This window comes from Labrus mixtus, chromosome 10 (genome assembly GCF_963584025.1).
Source record: "Labrus mixtus chromosome 10, fLabMix1.1, whole genome shotgun sequence".
Classification (NCBI taxonomy): domain Eukaryota; kingdom Metazoa; phylum Chordata; class Actinopteri; order Labriformes; family Labridae; genus Labrus; species Labrus mixtus.
Genome location: NC_083621.1, coordinates 900,303 through 921,573, shown reverse-complemented (window position 1 = coordinate 921,573; position 21,271 = coordinate 900,303). Strand labels below are relative to the sequence as shown.

General features: G+C 43.3%; 1 long non-coding RNA gene and 1 pseudogene across 1 annotated transcript; both read left to right on the top strand.

The window, feature by feature from the left end:
- Positions 1 to 2,886: 2,886 nt before the first annotated feature.
- LOC132981574 (protein NLRC3-like) lies at positions 2,887 to 11,967 on the top strand (annotated as a pseudogene).
- An 8,330-nt stretch (positions 11,968 to 20,297) lies between these two features.
- Positions 20,298 to 20,966, top strand: LOC132981586 (uncharacterized). Its single transcript, XR_009674609.1, has 3 exons — positions 20,298 to 20,348; positions 20,593 to 20,643; positions 20,828 to 20,966. It is a non-coding gene; the product is annotated as an uncharacterized LOC132981586 (long non-coding RNA).
- Positions 20,967 to 21,271: the final 305 nt, after the last annotated feature.

Below are 21,271 nucleotides of genomic sequence, written 5' to 3'. Positions count from 1 at the left end.
AATAAAATAAAATAGTGTACAAAATTATTTCACAAATTTCAGATTGGTTTCTGCATTAGGTCTGACCTGGGGGGGTGGGCTGGTTTCAATTACCAAATTACAATCATGATCATCTTCAAGCTCTGTTGTTGAAGCAGTGCTAAATTTATTGGAGGAGAGCGTCTTAGATTAATGTGAGAACTTAAATGATCTCTTCATAACCTGACCTGCGTACAGCTGTCATGTGTTGGGTGGCTGAGAAGTTTAGAATGTTAAACCTAAGTGTGGAACTTGCACAATACAGTCATTGGCCAGTACAATAGGATCTGATATTGTTCAACCTGACACAGCCAGGCATCCCAAGGACAACCGGCCCCAGGTTAGACGAATAATACACCACTGGACGGTAATGTGATCCATGCTTTTGCACCAAAAACACCAGAAGCAAATCCTTCCTTCTCACAGCTGTGTGTAGTCCGGCAGCCCCACGCGGGAGCTGAGATAAGAGCACTCTTAAGATCTCGGAAGGCTGAGGACATGTTTTAATTCCATTGCACAACAGAGGGTGTAGCATGTCCAGTGGAAGACCTCAACACAGAGTCCGTTCCAGCATACTCAAAAATCCAATGACGACAGTAATTTGTCATTCCCAGAAAAGACATCAGTTCTTTCTTCGTCCCCGGGGGGGGGGGACATGTTTGCAAGGAGGTTGACTCTCTCAGGGGACAGCAGCCGCTGTCCCTCGCGTAACACATGTCCCAGGTATTTAACCTGAGGCTGACAGTACTGCAATTTGGTCAGAGAAGCTCTGTGACCACACTCAGCCAGTCTTTCCATCAGCAACACAGAGTCAATTTGGCAGGCTTCCCTCGAAGGTGAAACGATCAACAAATCATCAGCATACTGCAACAAGGTACTTCCACCAGATAGTTCCAAATCATGCAAATCACACCTGACACAAAGCGCATAAATTAACCAGTGATTCCGAAAATCCCAGTGGAAGCCTGGTCCATGTCAGCTTTCAGCCTTTGAATTTAAAACAAACAGATACTGGCTATCTGGATGCAGAGGAATGGAGGAAAATCTCAATTTACATCAATGACATTTGAATCTGCAGGCATTGCTGCCAGAATGGAAATTTACATCCGACAAAATCGGAACTGAAGGCACAACAATGTTATTTATAGCTTTGAGACCTGCACAAACCTCAATTCATCAGGGCAGCCTGGCTTCTGGTTTGGCAAGATGGGAGTGTTACATGGGCTGATAGTTTCAACCATCAAACCTTTATCAAAAGGGATGGAACTACAGCATCGAGTCCTGTAATTGATTTCTTTGAGGCAGAATGTATTGCCTAATATTTGATAGTTTCGCATAAGCTTTGAGTTTAACACTATGAGACAGTGTTTCAGATTCTCTGAAAATTCCAGAAAACCAACATAATTTAACTTTTAAACAAAAGTAAATCAAAACTTTCTATCTTAACAAAAAAGTCCAATCATAAAAAGTAAAAACTGGTACGTACTGGGAAACACTGACACAGACATACAACATCTAACATCTGACAACTAACTCACAACAAGCGGGAAAGAACACTGAGACTAAATAGCCACGGGGTAAACAAACACAGGGAAAGACAATGAGGGCAATCAAGACTGGAGGGAAAACACACAGAAATGAAGAAAATACAAGCTAAGAAACACTTGGACAAGAACTACAATATGAATCACAAAACACTGAAGACACAGAGAACTCAAGAATTCAACAATACTCCCTACAAAAGAGAAACTTTCCAAAATAAAAACATGAAATACAAAAGCCGAAAGACTAAACTAGGAACTTTAAGACAAAAAATGTAATTTAACCAAGCAACACTAGGATAGATAGGCTTCAAAACAAGGAAACCTAAACTCTGTCATATACTAAAATATATACCAAAATAAAAATGAAATAAGACCAAATCATAACAATCTGTGTTAACACTAGCACTGTCTGTCTGTTCAGAGCCTCTCTCGCTCTCTCTGTTTGAGTGAGAATGCTTCACTTCCGGGTGCTCTGTGTGTCTGTGAGAGTAACTCCACCTCTTTCTTACTGAGTGTCTGTGACTGTCAGCCTGTCCTGTTCTCTCTAACTCTCTCTTTTCTGACGAATAATCCCAGCTTGGATTACCGTGACATTGATTGACATTAGCAATCTCTAACTTAATGTTTTGTCATTCAAAAGACCCATGATATGTCCATTCTAACTTTGTCCATTCACACATGAGAGATGACAAGGGAGAAACGTACTTCCAACCTTTCTCTCTTCCTACAACTCCTGCAGGCATATCAGCAGGGTATATCTGACTGAAATGAGATGTTTCATGTGTGATAAAATCATCTCTTGTCTGTATGTTGGAGAGTGTTCCACCTAAGGGTGATGTGCTTTTATCTGTAGCAGCATTGTGCGTGTGTGGATGTTCTGTGTGTTTTTGTTTATCTTTATTTTTAACATGTTTGTTTTGAGATTCAGTTTTATTCTCTGTTGTGGACTGATGATTCCCCATCGTGCATAAAGCAATTATAGCACTAAACAAAACCAGGAGCAGCAGGCAAAATTTCAGCTTTGCATGTTCAGAACAATGTATATGTTTTTTATAAAAAAACGTAGTAATCACTACCAGAGGTAATCACTACCAGAGGTAATCACTACCAGAGGTAATCACTTCACTGTGCACACAACTGTTATGGCTCTGATGTCCCTATGACGACAGAGTCTTACGTCCCGCCGGACACAGATTTCACCTACTGGTCTTACCTATATCGACATTAGAGAACAGTGAATAAACCTACTGACATCTGTACATTGTAATCTAAATAACTACAGAAATTCCACCACATTAAGATTTAGTTTGATTTAATTTTCTGGTCCAGGTTCTCCGGGGGAACGTCATCGACTTTGTGGAGGAGGAGCTCAATAAGTTTCAGGAGGATCTGCGTAACCCAGAAATGTTTGAGAGTCCGAGGGGTGTCGAGGATGAAGGGATCAGCAGAGAGGCATTTCGAGAGATCACAGTGGACTTCCTGAGGAGAATGAATCAGGATGTGCTGGCCGACCTGCTGCAGAGGAGTAAGAGGATTTCTGAAAAGATTTTAGATGCTAGATTAATGATGTTTAGAGGTATAGGCAGAAGTGTTTCCTGAAGGAGAAGTTCCAGTGTGTGTTTGAGGGGATTGCTAAAGCAGGAAACACAACCCTTCTGAACCAGATCTACACAGAGCTCTACATCACAGAGGGAGGGACTGGAGAGGTCAATGATGAACACGAGGTCAGACAGATTGAAACAGCATCCAGGAAACCACAAAGACCAGAAACAACCATCAGACAAGAAGACATCTTTAAAGCCTCACCTGGAAGAGATGAACCAATCAGAACAGTGATGACAAAGGGAGTGGCTGGCATCGGGAAAACAGTCTTAACACAGAAGTTCACTCTGGACTGGGCTGAAGACAAAGCCAACCAGGACATACAGTTCACATTTCCATTCACTTTCAGAGAGCTGAATGTGCTGAAAGAGAAAAAGTTCAGCTTGGTGGAACTTGTTCATCACTTCTTTACTGAAACCAAAGAAGCAGGAATCTGCAGGTTTGAAGAGTTCCAGGTTGTGTTCATCTTTGACGGTCTGGATGAGTGTCGACTTCCTCTGGACTTCCACAACACAAAAATCCTGACTGACGTTACCAAGTCCACCTCAGTGGATGTGCTGCTGACAAACCTCATCAGGGGGAACCTGCTTCCCTCTGCTTGCCTCTGGATAACCACACGACCTGGAGCAGCCAATCAGATCCCTCCTGAGTGTGTTGACATGGTGACAGAGGTCAGAGGGTTCACTGACCCACTGAAGGAAGAGTACTTCAGGAAGAGGTTCAGAGATGAGGATCAGGCCAACAGAATCATCTCCCACATCAAGACATCCAGAAGCCTCCACATCATGTGCCACATCCCAGTCTTCTGCTGGATCACTGCTACAGTTCTGGAGGATGTGCTGAAGACCAGAGAGGGAGGAGAGCTGCCCAAGACCCTGACTGAGATGTACATCCACTTCCTGGTGGTTCAGTCCAAACTGAAGAACATCAAGTATGATGGAGGAGCTGAGACAGATCCACACTGGAGTCCAGAGAGCAGGAAGATGATTGAGTCTCTGGGAAAACTGGCTTTTGAGCAGCTGCAGAAAGGAAACCTGATCTTCTATGACTCAGACCTGACAGAGTGTGGCATCGATATCAGAGCAGCCTCAGTGTACTCAGGAGTGTTCACACAGATCTTTAAAGAGGAGAGAGGACTGTACCAGGACAAGGTGTTCTGCTTCATCCATCTGAGTGTTCAGGAGTTTCTGGCTGCTCTTCATGTCCATCTGACCTTCATCAACTCTGGAGTCAATCTGATGTCAGAAGAGTCTTTGACCTCCCAGGAGTGTGAAACAGGAAATGGAGAAACTTCAGTGACACACTTCTACCAGAGTGCTGTTGACAAGTCCTTACAGAGTCTGAATGAACACCTGGACTTGTTCCTCCGCTTCCTCCTGGGCCTTTCAATGCCAACCAGTCAGACTCTCTTGCGAGGCCTTCTGACATCGACAGGAGGTTCACAGACCAATCAGGAAACAGTCGAGTACATCGAGGAGAAGATCAGTAAGAATCTGTCTGCAGAGAAAAGCATCAATCTGTTCCACTGTCTGAATGAACTGAATGATCGTTCTCTGGTGGAGCAGGTCCAACAGTACCTGAATTCAGGAATTCCCTCCGAAGATGAAATGTCTCCTGCTGAGTGGTCAGCTCTGGTCTTCATCTTACTGTCATCACAAACCGATCTGGCCGTGTTTGACCTGAAGAAATACTCTGCTTCAGAGGAGACTCTTCTGAGGTTGCTGCCTGTGATCAAAGTCTCCCAGAAAGTTCTGTAAGTTTATTCATCTATAAATGATCTGCTATTTTCAACAGAAAACAAACTAGTCTACCACTTGTGAAAAAACTCGGGCTGTCAGCATTAACGCGTTAATCCCGATGCAATTAGGGTCCAAATTGAAAGAATCAATTTAATTAAATCACATTAATCTCATGTTATTTTGTCCCTTCAGGCTCTCCGTAGATACTCGTCCTCAGTGTCTCCCTGTAGTCTCAGTGATGTTAAAGAAGAACACTGCTGCATCTTTGAACGTCTCATTTCACTTTAACAAACTCTCAGACAGCTCAGCTGACGAGTCCAAAGTAATATCCACCTTATGACATCACATGTTGACCTTATGACATCACACAGCCCGCCCGATTTATCGGCCAGTCGATAATATCGGCCGATATTAGCATGTCCAGTGACTATCAGTATCGGCTAATTTTATCTCCGATATGCGCTGATATTACTCGATTTCTTCACCATTCAAATAACATTTCATTTGAGTTTCATTGTATTACACGAGCAGTTCTCTGTCACCAGCAGAGGGCGCTATATGGATTACAATAAGCATCATCACTCTGCAGAGTGTCGAGCGGTGATGCACGTACATGCTCAGTTACTTTCCACCTGAGTGACCTTCTTGTCTTCATTATGAATCTTTTTAAAGTGTTTGATAACTGAGGGATCAACACATTAAATGTGTGTATCTATATCTACAGATCGAACAGATCTAAGAAAGATATCAGCCGATATATCGGTATCTGATTTTTTCTCTTCCTAATATCGGGTTCTAATTAGTATAAGTGACTGACTTTAAAATGCTCGACCATTGAACCTCTAGCTGGTGTGAACATTCAAACACACGGATCTAAGAGCCGTGGATCCATTTCTTGAGTACAAGCAAAAAGTGGATGGATGGATGACGGATGATTTTCTGGTAGAAATAAATCGACACATTTTCATGTAGACTTAAAGAAAGATAAATAAAGCAGAGAACAGGAACAAACGTACATTACCTAAGCATCCAGGAAGGCAACAGGGAATGGAAGCTTCACAGGATCAGGCTAAATCAGAACTTATAGCCATGAACAAACTGAATTTGCAGAGCAGTGGAAACATGGTTGCAGACATAGCGGGTGACATGCCCACATGTAAGGATCACCTGTTTCTTATATTTGGTCATGACACTGAGTGACTCCACCTACTTCTCTCTCAGGGAAGCTGCAGGCTTGAGATTTATAACATATATATTTATAACTTGTTTTCATACTGTTTTCTCCCCCAGGCTGAGTAGCTGTAACCTCACAGAGAGAAGCTGTGAAGCTCTGTCCTCAGTCCTCAGCTCCAAGTCCTGCAGTCTGAGAGAGCTGGACCTGAACAACAACAACCTGCAGGATTGAGGAGTGCAGCTGCTTTCTGATGGACTGGAAAGCTCACATGGCAGACTGGAAACTCTTAGGTCGGGTTCTAGCTGTTTGAAAATGATCAATCTGACATCTTTTTATGACTTCACATTGTATTAATTTGAATCTACCTGTGGATGTCTCCCTTCAGGCTGAGTCACTGTGGTCTGTCAAAGAAGAGCTGTGAAGCTCTGTCCTCAGTCCTCAGCTCCAAGTCCTGCAGCCTGAGAGAGCTGGACCTGAGTAACAACAACCTGCAGGATTCAGGAGTGCAGCTGTTGTCTACAACACTACAGAGTCCACACTGCAGACTGGAAACTCTCAGGTCGACATTCATGGTCCCATTTCATTGATGACACTTGCAGTAGTTATAGAGTCAGGATAATCTTTTCTATGGAGGTGAAATCTGATGACCTCCCACATGTGATGTTTTTGTGTCTGCAGACTGTCAGGCTGTCTGATACAGAGAAAGGCTGCAGATCTCTGGCCTCAGCTCTGACCTCAAACCCCTCCCATCTGAAGGAGCTGGACCTGAGCTACAATCATCCTGGAATCACAGGATTAACGCTGTTGACCGGTCTACAGGATTCACAATCAAAGCTGGACACTCTCAGGTATGATGAGATCTTTGTCTGTCTGGGTCATTGTGGATGTGAGTCACACACGGGGTCAAACACTGAACTATGAGCGTTTAGTTTTAGAAGTTATGAGTAAAAATATAAACAAACATTATTATGATTATTAGAAAGGTACAGTTCATGCAGGAGCACAAACACAGGCCGAAACATGGACAGCCTTCATTAATGAGAAATCGCAGTGTTCTGACAATAAGACTCTATGGGTCTGATTTACTAAAGGTTTGCGTTTCTTAAAACTTGTGCAAACTTGATACCACCAGCAAACAAATGTGCTGTCTGATCTGCTAACAGCGTGCAGTGAGGATTGCGTCTTTATGAGCAAAACAACACGCATTGTCCATTTAGTACGTTTGCCTTAATGAATATGCAATATGTGACGGTGTCTGAATTTAACACCTTTGAAAAGAAAGTGTTAATCGACCAGTGTTACACACAACAGGCTGCTGTTAGGAGGAGACATAGGCACAATCAAAGAAGGCATACAGATCGTGTTATTCCCCACACATGTTAATAAGTTTGGAATGACAGCAGGAAACACCATGATTAAACTATTGTTGCCTATTTGAACAAAACTGAACATTCACAGCTTCTGCATTCTAAAGAATTTCAACATTGATATTTATGTCGTCCTATTTCCCTCTTTTCACCAACATTTTATTTTAAACTGGGGATTTCCTTTTTCCTGGGTTGCGCGTCCCTCCCCAGCTCGCCCCCTCTGGTGCGCTCCTCTCCATAAAGCGCTCGTCTACAGCTCGCTGTAAGACGCTGTAAGACGCTTGGATTGGGGGACCTCACCACTGCTTGCACTGCTTGCTTCGATACCTCTTTCCAGAGCCTTTATGTCCGATCAGGCACAGCGCTGGCCAGCTGTCAGGAGCACAACAATGTGCTGAGTGTCGCTCCTGAGCGCCACAGAGGACACAGCTCGCACCTCCTGCACAATGTATGACAATTCATTCAAAAGATGAAGAAAAGAGAGGCCCTGTTTAATGCCGAGGTTTTCTTATAATCCAAATGTTCTTTTTGTAATATTCAGATGTATGTGCTATAACTCGTTCATTTGCCTCTTCCACTGATACTTGTTTTGCGCTTGCAGTCGTCCTGTTTTCATTCCAAACTCTTCACGACGTATATCAGTTGCTCTTATGTACTTCTGTTGTAAAGATAAGTTTGACCAACTTCCCTTACACCGTGCTCAGGCCCGGCTCGTCCTGGAGCAGTGTGAGTGAAGGCCAGCGGGGAAATGGGGAGGGGGAGACAATCATGCTTAAGAATGGACAACTTTGCCCTTAGAGATTCAGTTTTACGTTACAATCAAACCCTGACTGTATAATCAGACTGACTGTTCATAAAAAAATGTTAACCTGGCTACGTGACCATCAAGAAGACGCTTCAGCCGCGCTCTCCTCGACTGCTCGACTCCTCGTCTTTACAAAGTTACAGATGATGCACACATTCTGAAGTCAGTGTCTAATGAGAGGAGGGAGAAGCGGGCTGGTTGAATATATTTAATATGAGTGATGTAATGTCCATGTTCTGTGGTCACAGAGGATGTGTTAATCTGCCCCCCCCCTCTCTTTCAGGTTGGAGCCTGCTGGAGTCCAGTGGTTGACACCAGGTTTGATGAAGCGTGAGTGTTTTTTTAATATTTGTCACATATTCACAGCGTATTTAAAATGAGTCACTACAGCTGTTTGAATATTAAATGATTGTTAATAAACTCCTGATTACATCACACTTATACTATAATCATTGACACTGGAGCCATAGCTTGGTATTATCTGCTGTGTTGTTGTTGCTCTGTCTCGACCCATCTCTCATCTATCCCACTTTCTCGGTTCATCCGGTCACGTCAGCTGCTTGTTCACCAATGAGCTCAGTTCGGCTCGACGTTTCTGTCGGTTGAGAAGAACGTGTTTCCTTACAACGCTGCAGAGCGCTCGCTCTTGGTGGATTGATGTTTGTACGGTCTAAAGAAAGGAGGTTCTACAAACTCCGAGGCCCCGTTTACACGACAACAATCATAATAACACGTTAACCTTTCGTTGCCTTTTGGCTGTGTGGTTACACGACAACGCCATTTTGGGTGTGCAAACGTTTTTTTTTAAACAGCAGCTTCTCCGTCGATGTGTAGACTGGAAAAACGCTGTTTCTCTAAAAACTTAGACTTAACCCACATCCAGTCGATAGTCATGACCGAGTAGGTGGACTACAACAACAATGGCCGACGAGTTCTGTTTGTCAGAATGTCGACTGTCACGTCTCCCAGTCGACATTTTATTAAAGGAAGAATTTTCAACTTTTTGATCCAGTAGATGTCGTCCTTGAGCTCCAGCATGAAACCAAAACAAACTGCTGTTAGGCCACGCCTCCTCCATACTGAAGCCTCCGCTCTCCTCCAGAGACACACCTCCAACCCCCCTCCACTCGTGTTCACACGCAGGAGTTATCAATCAGAACTCACCTCAAATAATACGAGACAACTGAAGTCCACCTCCGTCTGTGGGAGCTTTTCTGTTGAAAGTTGTGAACGCTCCGCCCTGATTTGTGAGCACAGAAAGCGTGAGCTGTGGTCGTGCGTCGTAACGATTCAGTCATACAGTATACGCCGGCCTTTGCGCCTCTTTCTCGGGTTTGAGTGACCTCCCTTTCTGGAGCAGGAAACGCAGAGCTTCCTTCACGTCAGGGGGAACAGACTCTGGGTCTACACTAATCCTGCTATCTAACACCGACTGTCGCTCTTTTGAAATGTGTCTTGAAATTGCTTCTGTTATGGTTTGTGGCTACGTTAATGAAAATCCATTGATTGAGTCCGTCAGTAATCATCGATGATCATTTCATAACGCCATCTTTATCGTGTCTCGTTCTCTTCTTCAGATTCCTGTGAACTCACAATCGACACCAACACGGTAAATCACAGTATCCAACTGTCTGACAACAACAGGAAGGGGACACTTGTGGAGGACTCTGTGTTATATCCTGATCATCCAGACAGATTTGACTGTCCTCAGCTGCTGTGTAGAGAAGGTCTGACTGGGCGCTGTTACTGGGAGATTGAGTGGACAGGAGGAGTGGATATATCAGTGAGTTACAGAGGAATCAGAAGGAAAGGAAACGATGAGTTTGGAAGAAACGATCAGTCCTGGAGTCTGAGCTGCTATGATAATGGTCATGAAGTTGGCTACTCTGTCCTTCACAATAACATGGAGACAGATATTACCCGCCCCTCTATCCCCTCACCCTCCACCACGTACAGAGCAGCGGTGTATTTGGACCACACTGCTGGCTCTCTGTCTTTCTACAGAGTCTCCTCCGACACACTGATCCACCTCCACACCTTCAACACCACCTTCACTGAACCGCTCTATCCTGGGTTTATGTTCTGGCTCAGATATGAAGGTTCCTCTGTGTCTCTGTGTCGTCTGTAGAGGGAGAGTCTCCTTCTGTTCACTGCTGATCAGTATCACCCCATTCAAGGCTCTCCATAACCTCCGTCCCCTCTGTACCTCTCTGATCTCCTTCATAGCGACACACTGACCCTACTCTCCGGTCTTCCTCCTCCACGCCGCTCTCTGTTCTTCCTGCCCGCTTAACCTCCATCATGGACCCGCCGTCTCTGGAACTTTCTCCCACCAACCCTGTGACACAGACTTTATCTCGACTTTAGAATCCTGTCTCCAAACTTACCGTTTTAGAATCCCCCCCGCAGGACTAACCATCGTTCCTGGGGGACATGGCCTTCTCCATTGCTGCTCCCACCCTCTGGAATTAACTCCCAAACCCCCCCCCCCCCCACTCTCCATCTTCAAGAAATCCCTAAAAAAAAAAGAAACAACTCTCTTCTTCACCTCCACGTGATTGCTCTAAGTACATTCTTCCAGTTCTCACACATGAATTGCAAGATGTTCCTCTATGTTTCCAAGGTATAGAAGACAGCAACGGACCAGATTTGGGTCGGAGTTCTTGTAAGTCGGTTATAAATGTTAGTATAAAACAGCAGCCTCTCCCTGAGAGGGTGTATTTGATCTGTGGTAATAGAGCTTATAGCTGCATGCCATACAAACATTTAAAAGGGATCTGCTATTTGGCCTACTTAGTTCCAATGATTAGAGAAGTAGAATCTAAAGAAATTGCTGCACTGCATCCACCAATGGATAGACAGAAAAGAGAATTATTTGTGTTTCAGGAGGCAGCGAGCATCCTTTTGCTATCATATGGTGTTTCTGTGTCTCAGCAGGAAATTAAAGCATTATCTAAAGTATTGGAGAATCATCTTAACGCCTCTAGTAGAGCTATGCTAGCTGAACACAAAGAGCTTCAGGAGGTTAAAAAACGTGGTAATGCAGAACAGAATGGCTCTTGATCTCCTCCTAGCTACAAAAGGGGGAACCTGCAAAGTTATTGGTACTGAATGTTGTTCCTATATTTCTGATGCTACTACTGATGTTATGAATATGGTACACGACACCGCACAAGGGATAAGAGAACTGCATGAAAACCATGGGTTCAATTTGGGGATTTTAAAGGATTGTTGGGTTCCTGGGGTGCTGGTATTTCTAACCACTCTTGTGGTTACCTTGATGGCGATTCTATTTTTAGTAGTATGTCTGATAACTATAATTAAAGTCATTTTTCCATGTGCTGTTAAACCTATTAGCCAGGCCTCTCAGGTTGTTATTGATAATAATATTGAACTCATGCCAGTTAATCATGAACAAAGGCCTTACATTTGTGAAGAGTGGGTTCCCCCAGGTTACCCTGATATTGAAGAAGATGATGTTTCACTGAATAAAGATTGATATATGTGTGTGGCAATGATCAACAGGGAGGAGGGAGAGAGCCTGTTTCAAATTAAACATACATGTAAATTAGGGTTTAAGGTTTGAATTTTTCTAGGTTTTGTTTCTATTTTGACAATCACATTTAATATTAAATGAATGTTATATTTTGAATGAAGATAAATTAGTGGTGTATTTTGAATAAAATGCTATGTTGGTGTTGGGGTTTTATCAAGTCAACTTTGGTTATATTTTTTAATAATTATATTTAATTATTATTAATATAAATAACAATATCATTAAACTATGTTTAAGCAACTCTTGGGGCACCACCCTGGAATCAGGGAAATATAACCAAAATATCACTCAAATCAGTCTCAAATTAGTTACTTAATTACTAATATTATTAATAATTAATAACTATATTTAATAAATTGAAGGCGTGAAATCCGTACACAAAGCCCTTGCACCCAGCTTATATCACAATGCAAATACAACCAGTAATCACAAACAACTGCTCTCTTAAATTATAACAGAATTTATTTAAACAAAGCAACATCAATCCAAAATCAATGAACTTAATCAAAAAAATAACTATTATAAACTAATCTAAGCAACAAACATCAAGCAAGGCTTGTGGAAGAGGAGTAAGAATGGAGTTGTGTGTGACGACAACCACTTCATCTTAACACGGTAACCTTTTACGGTTTGGCTGTTTGTTTACACCACAATGGCGTTTTCAGTGTGCAAACTTTAAACATACAGCAGCGTCTCCGTGTCGACTGGAAAACGCTGCTTCTCTAAAAACGTAGACTCTACGGCGTGTGCATTTCAGTTCCAGTCGATGGTCGTGAGCGAGGAGGTGGACTACAACAACAATGGCCGACTTCTGAGTTCTGTTTCTGAAAACATCGACTGTCACGACTCGGTCGACATTTTCTCTAAATGTTTTGTTTGTTTACACCTCACCGCTCTGCAGAAGGAACAGCCTGTGCACATGGCGTGTTGTTTCATTACAAAGTCACAGCGCCATCTACTGGCCTGACCTGGTACTGCAGAGTTTTTAGTCGTTTTTTAGGATCCACGTGCACAGCGGTTTTTATCAAACGTTGACGTCTGAACGCGGTACTTAGCCTTTTGGTTTTCAGCGCGGCGTTCTCGTGTAAACGTGGCCGCGGTTCCTGGAAGCCTTTAAATATTTACATCTGTAAACGATGAGCTCGCTCGACGTGTTCACCGAAAATAAGTAGAAAAGCAGATTATTAAGAAAACATACGAGCATGTCATCAACACGAGCTCCACACCTTGAATCCAGAACATTCATCAGACACACACACACACACACACACACACAACCCTGTCCTTATAAATCATAATAACATTTAGAACAAACAAATATATTACAAATAAATTAAAAACATGAATATATTACATTAAACGACAGCGTCTCCCACTAAGTAACTTTAGCACTCAGTTACTATAGCGGCTAAGCCTAAAACTTAAAGCCACTGAGGGGCTGCATAGACGGGCTAATCTAGCCTATTAATTGACGCGCTTGCCGGCTTCGCTCCTGAGCGTAAGCATTCGAAATAAGGCAGTCCAATATCTTCTTCTTTTAGGAATATTTATTTCCTCATTCCATCAATGTCTTGATTACTGTCACATGTGAACTGTTCAAACAATAATCCACACCTGTCCATTTACAATCACTCCTGTTCCCTCAGCGTGGCGTACAGCGGTCAAAAAAGTGTATTTGCTCCCCGTCTAACAACACCTGACACCCCAGTGATCGTTCCTACCTATATAGAGTTTCACCTTAACCCAAAGGCGACACCTGCTGGAACAATTTGTGTTTGCACTTCACAAACATGGCTCCTACAGTTACTGTCAGACAAACGCCGCTTGGGGGTCAAAGAGTTAACGCTCTTTGATATCGAGGCCAAAACACGGAGATTTAATATGAAATTACATGAACGCCTCTTTTTTTTCTGACCACACACCGACTGAGACCGTGATCAACTCAATGAATTATCTTGTGTTCTGAGAGAAGGCGGTAAACGTTCCCGCTGAGAGCGAAACTAAATCTTGATCTCAAAGACAAAGTGAACACGAGAACTTAAAGGGCAACCTGCAGGTCAGATTATTTACTGTATTTATTAAACCAAGGGGGGACATGAGGCCGGGGCGGTCCAGTCCTGAGTACCTCTTACAGATTCAGTGGCGGTACGCAGGACTGGAAAGAGGAGGGAGCCGCTTCCTGCCGAAACCAACTGTCAAGGTCGCACTTTCATCAAGAGAACACATCTGCTAACGTGATGTCATCTCAAACACTTCAGACGTTTGCTCCCCTGAAAATATCTAGAACATTTCAGGAGGACTGACCTGACCTGGTTGTTCACACATGCTCCTCACAGCGAGAGGTGATGAACGCAAACATTCAAAAGTGATTCCAGAAGTCTCTGCGGAGAACTAATTCATGTATTTTCTTCAACTTTATGTTCACTGGAGGCTTCGACCTGCAAGTTGCCCCGTAACCACCATCTTCTAAAACATGCTGCACGCTCATTTCAGTGCTTTTGTTCCGCTTTTCACCACCGACATGAACCCTCCATCACTGAACGCCTCTCAGGATTCAGACTCCAAAAGTTCAAACTTCTTATGAATGGCACTAAAATAAAGTTTAAATACTTATTAGGTCATGTTTGTATCCATCAACGCCGTGTGAAGTCTGTTTTGGAACATTTCTTTGAATTCTCTTGCGTTGTGCTGTAAACAGGTTTTTTTGATTATTTCTAATTGAGCCTGTTTAGTCTCTTTGTTTTGCTGGTGTACCCAAATGGAATGACTTTTCTTAATGTGCTTTAGATCCCCAAAAGACAACACACCTCTACTCACAGATCGCAATAAGCAGCTATCTCCACATGGGGGCGACATTGACCACGAAAGGCAGAGACAACAATGGCAGCAGGGAGAAAGAGAGCCGGCTGGAGGCGGACCTGACCCTCCCGTGGCCGTTGTTTTTGTTCCACTTGAACCCGTTTCTTTCTTGGATCCAAGGTGGCTTTGCCGGGTTGGAGGCGGGGTTAAGGGGGGGTTTGTTGTTGTAAGAGGGAGAGTTAGAGAGTTAGCCCATAACCTGGCCAATCATCGTTGTACCTATCTCCATGATCGCCACCTCCTGAGCCGCTGCCCTCCTCACCTGGAACAAGGACAAGATGCAGATTAATAGAATTCAAAGTTCTGATCAAGTTAACGGGGTATTTCTAAGAATGGTCAACAAATCAGTGATCGTGTCTCTGCATCGGTGAACTCTACATCCAGAGCCCAGCTGTTCAAAGGTTTTCTGATGATTGCTAAATTCCTCATAGACATTAAAATTGTGTAAAATTAAATTACCAATTAAATATTTAGCAACAGAGCTTTTAATATCAAACGTATATTATTAAGTTAAAAGCAAGTATCAGGATTTTGGAGCCCCCTTGTGGACAAACGGTGTAGTTTTGAAGTCTTTAGAGCACTGGTTATTAGACTTAGACTTAGACTTTCTTCATTGTCATTCAAACTTGTACTTTACAGTGCAGATAAGAACAACATTTTGTTGCATTTGGCTTGTTGTAGTGCAGGATAAAAACAGCAGCAAGTATTTACATAGAAAAAATAAGGTGCAGATATAAATAGATATAAAAAAAAAAGCAATGTGTAAAGATGTTCTTTATGATCACACTAACATCCTCCATGCACTTCTGAATGTATGCAGACACAGACTCTGCATACTCCTCCACACACGTCTGATGATTGTCCGTAGCAGCCGCCTTGAACATGTCCCAGTCTGTGCATTCAAAGCAGTCCTGTAATGCTTCCATAGCTCCCTCAGGCCAGGCCCTCACCTGCTTCACTGTGGGGTTTTTGCCTGATCAGCAGGGGCTTGTATTCAGGAATTAGCATCACAGAGAGATGGTCTGAGGAACCAAGGTGGGGGCGGGGTGCAGCCTCGAATGCCTTTTTGATGTTACTGTAGGCCAGGTCCAGCGTGCTCCCACCCCTGGTTGCAAAATCCACATATTGATGGAAATGAGGAAACACAGTTTTCATGTTGGCCTGATTAAAGTCCCCTGCCACAATGAAAAACTCCCTCTGGATGTGTAGATTGCAGTTCACTGATGGAGCGGTATAAAACATTCAGGGCTTCTCTGGTGTTTGCACTGGGAGGAATGTACACTGCTGTGAAGATCATAACAGTGAATTCCCGGGGTAAATAAAAAGGCCTGCATTGTATAGTCAGTAGTTCTACATCAGGAGACTATCTCACCGTTGTTGCACCAGTTGTTGTTGGTGTATATGCAAACACCGCCGCCTCGGGATTCACCAGTGAGAGAGCTGCTCCTATCCGACCGAAATAATGTTAGCCCCTCTATGCTAACTGCTTCATCTGGAACGGATGGTTTCAGCCACGTTTCTGTGAGAAATCTGGCGCAGCAGTCTCTCATCTCTCGTTTTGCAGTTAAATCCAGCTTCAGGTTGTCCAGTTTGTTCTCCAGGGAGCGGACAGCAGGATGGAAGGAAGCGGCGTTCTGTGCGGGTTAGCTTTTAGCTTGGTTGCTAGCCCCGCTCGGCATCCCCGTTTCTGCTTCCGGTCACACCGCTTCCGTCTCCTCCGCTGGCGGACACCGCTGGTACGAGGCTCCGCAGCTTCACAGGCCGCTGGATGTAGCCGGCGTAGTATTCTGAGGCTACGTAGAAGGTCCAGAGTGGTCGCATCTACCAGTCTGAAACTGTTTGATTTACCTAAAACTAAAATTGCCTGGCGGTCGTATACTTTAGAGTAACTACGCTGCAGGTTCACTGTGAAATTATCAGAACTGACTGGTTTATTTGCCATTATATTCCTGTTGCTATCACGAGCCACTGCAGCCGCAGCCGAGCAGGGCGCCGCCATCTTGGAAAAACCTGAAAAACCTGATTATCCTGATTTGGATGAAATTTAAAACATGTTTTCACACGTGCATCTCACAGCAGGAGACTATTCCTGTCAGACGGGAGGGGGGCGGGGCGGGGGGGTCTCCTGAGGTAAGACGTGACGTAGAAAGAGCGACACAGACTCCTCTATACGACGTTTCAATGAGAATATGTGTGTTTGTATCAATGCTGCGTGTAGTTGAAGAGAATCTCAACATGAACTAAAGAGAGGAGAAGAACAAACTGGAGAACAGGAAACATGCAGCAGCAGGTTGATTAGAGCACGGAGATGGTAGAGGTGGCGTGCAGACAGTCTATGGTCGTGCAGCGATCACAGGGAATAAAGGTCACCACCCCCTCCCACTGGCCCCTCCCACTGGCTCCAGGTGAATTCTCCTGATTATATCCTGCTGTGTTCTCACATCAGATCACTCTGACTTTCTGCAGAATAAATACGAGGAGGCTGGAGGAGAAACTCTGAGTGAAGAGAGAAACATTCAGATGTTTGTGTGATCACATGACGCTCAGCACAGAAACTTCAGGAGTTTTTCTGCAAGTGTGAAAGCCATCTGAATAAGTTTGATCTGTTGAACAGGTTGAACTGGAACAAAAGTGAACTTGATTAGCTAATTCTAGCTAAAAAAAGTTACATTTCTGAAATAAGAATCATTCTTATCCAGATACCTTTTGATTAACTCAAATATAAATGCTCTCATGGCACACTCACTGTCCATGAAGTCCATGTCCTGTCCGCTTTGAGCGTATCAGTTTATTGGTGGCCACCCACTTGGGGGGACTTTTAAGTCCCGTCTCAAGACATACTTTTCTATTTGAGTCCCCTGGTCCTGAATAGACCATTTCTTTCAGGTTCCTTTGTTGCTTTCTTTATTTTGTTGCTTTCTTTATATATGCATTTATGTATACATATATATTTCTCTCTTGTGGACGTTGTGATCTGAAGTTGGTTTTTTTTCTTCTTTTTTAATGCATTGTACAGCACTTTGGTCAGCTGTAGCTGTTTTTAAATGTGCTTTATAAATAAATATGACTTGACTTGACTTGACAAACATCAACCTTACAAAGCTCGGTAACACGGCTACTATTTTATCATACATGAGGAACATGGCATCCTCGTGAACCTCACGTCCCTGAAGACAGGCTAAAGGAAGGTAGGAGCTCAAGTTACAGACATCCATCCAGCGGCGCTCAAATTAACTTCAAGGTGCCGCCTAGTGACGTCGCTGCCCCAACACAGATCGTCTTAAAGGTACATTACATCATTTCAACTGTATCATGAATAAAAGAAGACAGCTCTACTTCTTCTGTAATTGACTCATTCCCACTGAAATCACCAGTGATGAGGAAAAGGCTTTGTGCAGCCGGGGCGTCCTGCTCTGAAACTTAAAGCGAGACGAGCAGAATCTACACCACGTTGATTCACACCTCACTGTGACCACGCGACAACACTGAATTTTCCATGCGTCGCTGTTTGTTTGTGTGTCAGGTTTGTGTGTGGGGAGGTCACTCTTGTAGACAGAAAAACGTCTGCAGATTCTAAACAAGATGAAAATAACAGAATTTAAAACATAAATGTGTTCATAAAAACATGCATCAGTAGGATATTAAAGAAATGATTCAAATCAAAAGCATCTTGCTGAAGATTTACGAGCAGATCCTGGAGAGGAGCTACGAGGTGAAAGGAAATTTAAAACACGTTTGCAGGAGGTGAAATATGTTCTACGAGCAATAAATGTTTGTGCATTAAGTGAAATGTTTTTGGAGTCTGGTCAAATGTTTTTTTAAATGTTTGATGAAATACTCGTGCAGTGAACCCTCGGGGCCGCCGAAGGTCGTAGCCGTGTAACCGGGCTTTGTAAGGTTGATGTGTAGTTTGTAATAAATGAGGAGCAGTGTGGAAACCCCTGACATGCTTGGTTGACTTATTCATTTAGTTTATCATTGTTATTCATTCATTAGTGATAGCAGCATAGTTTTGATTTGCTGATTTATGAAATGGGATAAAAAGAAACCCTTGCGCTAACCAACCCGTTCTAGACGAACATTAGGCATTTCCACAATGTTCCATAAACTTAGTTTAAAGGGTGATTAAGCTTTAATTAAACATACTATTTGTGAAAAAAAAACATAAATCAACTTAAATAAAAATGCAATTAACCTAGATTTTAAACACACATACACTCAGAAATATGGTTACATATTCTACTTCAATTAAATGAATCAATACCACCAATCAGTTGTTAAATCTATTATAACAGACAATAATAACACTTCATTAATTTACAAGAAAGAGTTTTCAGTTGAAACCAAATGTCCATTTTTCAATCGAAACGCATTGTCCTTTTTTTTCAGTGAAACTCAATGTCCAATGTTTTCATTGTTCAGTTTTTTCTCCAAAATGCCCGATGGCAATAATTTTTCTTCACCCATGTACTTTACGTACGTTGAAAAAGGGTGTTGAACTACCTTGGGGCCGTACTAGAGAGGCCGTACTTTACATTAATTACCAATGTTGGGCCATGCAGGCTTAAGGCAGGCAAACAATGGACTTGGGCCTGCATCTCTGTGAGAAGCCTCATTTGAGTTATTCACTGAGATCACAAAGAGACCTAAAGGACTCTTAATCCCAGAATCCCCTGTAATACTTCACACCAACGTGTGAAGAAAAGGGGGGACCGGAACCCCTCTCTTTTCTCATTGGAGGGGACCTGAGGTAGAACCCCCATGAAGCAGGCCAGGCTACAAAACTCCAAGACTTCCATTGTTCTCTCTCTTTCCACTCGCTGACTTCAAGTGTTCGGAGACACAAAATCACCTCCTGTTTTCTGCAACAATCTCTCTTTGTTTTAAGTTTTGGCGCGCAGGTAATCCGCGGCCGGCAGTGTTCTGAATTCCGAGCTCGGATTGTCCAGTGAACGCATCTCAGTTTCTCGGAGAGCGTCAGACTATAACAGATTATCAGAAAGATAACGTGTAAAAGCTGTTTTACACGTTAGTGTACATTCACGCTCGAGCCAACGCATCAGCTGCTGCCCAGTTGATCGCTGACGTCACGCACAAACTCGACTCTATCTGCCCAGATGCTCCCAAGTTTATTCTGGAGGATTTTAATCATTGCAAGTTAAACAAAACATTGAGGACATACGAACAATATGTGACTTGCGGTACAACACAAAAGAAAACCTCACTTGATCTCTGTTATGGTTCTGTAAGTGGAGCTTACAAATCTCTTCCTCTGCCTTCTTTGGGAGCTTCCTATCATAACAGTGTCTACCTTATGCCCACGTACAAACCTTGTTTTAGGCGCCTGGAGTGCGAGGAGAGGACTGTAAAAATCTGGTCAGAGGCCAGCATCTCATCTCTCCAGTCCTGTTTTGAATGTACAGACCAGTGGGCGCGCACTGTAGCTGTTCCCACTCAACATTCTTGAAGCCAAAATATGCCCCTTAGGGGCGCTTCCATCTTGCGATTTTGACGTCATTTGGAGCCAGAGTCTGCGCAGTAGGGTCCGGGGGGAGGAGCCCTGGTAACACGCCCCGCCCATTTAGCGTACTGCCCTGATGACTTACGCAGCCCAGCTACGCCGAAAGCGCTCTGCCGAAAGCGCTCTGCCGAAAGCGCTCTGCCGGTCTACGATGAAGAAATGTGTAAGTACAACAAACCACCGTATTCAAAGTCTAATATTTAAACACACTGTGTTGCTGCTGGGTCCTCTGTTTTTAACGAAATCGTTCTATATTTAAGCTAGGTTAGCACCACAGACCGTAGGCTACAGGTGGTAAGATATGTTGTATTCTGTTAGAAACTGATAGTCTGCAATGTGATTCATGTCTGCTTTTCTAATATATTTAAGTGACCAGTAAATCAATTGTTCTTTGTGTCTTCATTTAGGCAAAGAAGAGATAAAAGCAGCTGGTCTGACATCTTCCACAGAGGTGAAGTGTAAGTTAAAATCATCTGTTAAAAGTTTATATCCTGTCATCTTTATTTAAGTTTCATAAGAGGATTGTAAAAACAAGCTATTGTTAACAATACAGTCTTCTAAAATAAAAATCACACCGAGTCATACACCAGCTAAATGTTAAATAGAAAGGTGATGTTTTCTTTTCCATTTTACAATCAACAGAACCTAAAAATGACTCATTTCAACCTTCATCTGCACACCTGTTACAGAGGTCAGGCTGGGGTCACATAGTCTGAAGGAACCTCCTCCTTCTTTCACCTGTGCCAGACGCCCTGCTCATCCACTGTGGTAGAAATGACCTGCACAACTGGAGAAGGTGGACAGAGTCTGGAGCTTTGTGACAGTGAACAGTGAAAAGGTGGACAGAGTCTGGAGCTTTGTGACAGTGAACAGTAAGAAGGTGGACAGAGTCTGGAGCTTTGTGACAGTGAACAGTGAGAAGGTGGACAGAGTCTGGAGCTTTGTTACAGTGAACAGTGAGAAGGTGGACAGAGTCTGGAGCTTTGTGACAGTGAACAGTAAGAAGGTGGACAGAGTCTGGAGCTTTGTGACAATGAACAGTGAGAAGGTGGACAGAGTCTGGAGCTTTGTGACAGTGAACAGTGA